Source organism: Rattus rattus, chromosome 11 (genome assembly GCF_011064425.1).
Source record: "Rattus rattus isolate New Zealand chromosome 11, Rrattus_CSIRO_v1, whole genome shotgun sequence".
Taxonomy (NCBI): Eukaryota; Metazoa; Chordata; class Mammalia; order Rodentia; family Muridae; genus Rattus; species Rattus rattus.
This window is the reverse complement of record NC_046164.1, coordinates 53,617,845-53,619,638: the sequence shown is the minus strand read 5'-3', so window position 1 is coordinate 53,619,638 and position 1,794 is coordinate 53,617,845. Positions and strand designations below refer to the sequence as shown.

At 46.0% G+C, this 1,794-nt stretch overlaps 1 pseudogene; it reads left to right on the top strand.

Annotated features, from left to right (window-relative positions):
* The first annotated feature begins 636 nt into the window (after nt 1-636).
* LOC116912004 lies at nt 637-994 on the top strand (annotated as a pseudogene).
* The last annotated feature ends 800 nt before the right edge of the window (nt 995-1,794 follow it).

The window sequence follows — 1,794 nt, the reverse complement described above, 5'->3', positions numbered from 1 at the left end:
AAGGAATGCAGGGAAGCTTGATTATGAAGGCGGGTGAGCTTTAGGAAGGTTCCGGGTGGTGTCTGCTCCATCGCGGAGGGCAGGGGGAAACCAAAGCCTTGGCAAGTGCTCTGATCTGCTGGAACAAGCCTTACCTGAAGCCTAAACTGGAATTTTCATTTACCTTTTCAAAAAAAAAAATGGTTTGGCCGAGTTTTCCAGCTTTTGCAAATGTTATTAATTTCTTTTCTTTTTTCTTTTTTTTCTTTTTTTTTTTTTTCAGCTTTCAGAAACTTTATTTTCCTTCCACCTTTTTCCCCTTCGCTCAGGCACCTGCAGGACCACTCAGAGGTGGCTCTAACCCACTCAGTGGCCTGTGCTGTGGGAGCTGCTGACCAGTCCTCAGTGGCTGGCCGTGCACTCCAGTCTTCTGTGGGGAACTGCTGGATGGGCACAGAGGGCACCTGCACACCCTCAGACCAGTCGGCCACCTCAGGCTGAGCAGCAGTGAACTCAGGCGCTGGTGCGGTCCATTCACCCTGGAATTCCTCCTTGGTCACAGCCTTCTCAGGAGCAGTCTGCTCCTCCTTCTCAATCTCCTCTGGGTCCCTGTAGAAGTAAAGATCAGGCATAACCTCCCATGGGTGCTCCCGGGAGATGGTTCCTGGCATGCGGTTTGTTGCCATTGAGAACCCTGCTGACGTCAGCGTCATCTCCTCCAGGAACACTGGCCAGCGAGCTGTGCTGAAGTTTGCCGCTGCCACAGGAGCCACTCCAATTGCTGGCCGCTTCACACCTGGGACCTTCACTAAACAGATCCAAGCAGCCTTCAGGGAGCCATGGCTTCTAGTGGTGACCGATCCCCGGGCTGACCACCAGCCTCTCACAGAGGCCTCTTAACGTCAACCTGCCCACCATTGCTCTGTGTAACACAGATTCTCCCCTGCGCTATGTGGACATTGCCATCCCATGCAACAAGGGAGCTCACTCAGTGGGTCTCATGTGGTGGATGTAATTAATTTCTAATTCATTCCTTCCCTAAAATTGTTCTCACAACCAAATAGATTCTGCAGGACTTCAAAATCAGGAAACAGGGCGCGTGAGTAAACCAAGCCATCAAGAGTGTAGGGGTGAAAAAGTGAGGGACCACATAGGCTAGTGGCTAATATCTCTTTATAACATAAAGGGCCAACCTAGCAAAACATCCTAAATGGGGATTTGACTGTGCTGTGTGTTTGAATGAGAATGGTCTCTGTATTAGTCAGTGTCCTCTAGAGTCGTAGAATATATTAGGTAACTCTTTCTCTCTTTATAAATTCCCTATATGTATAATATAATATACAATATATTATATACATATACTATATAATTATATATAATATACAATATATTATATCATTATATCATTATTATTATATATGTGTGTGTATGTATGTATATAGTCTGCAGTCCAACTGAAATATATGGAATGGCTTTTAGACTGCAGACCAACTAATCCAACAATGGCTAACTATAAATGAGAAATCCAAGAATCTAGCAGTTTCTCAGTCCCACAGGCTGGGCGTCTCAGCTGGTCTTCTCTATATGCTGCAATCTTGATGACATAGACTCGAATGCCAGTGAAGAAATAGCTGTGCTAGCAAGGAGAGGGCAAACAGGCAAAGAGCAAAAGCTCCCTTTTTCTATGCCTCATAGAGGCTTCCATCAGAAGGTATAATCCAGATTAAAGGCACATCTCCCTGCCTCACGATCTGGATTAAAAGCATGTGTCATCCTGCTTCAAGATCCAGATTACAGGTGTGTCCCCATTTCTGG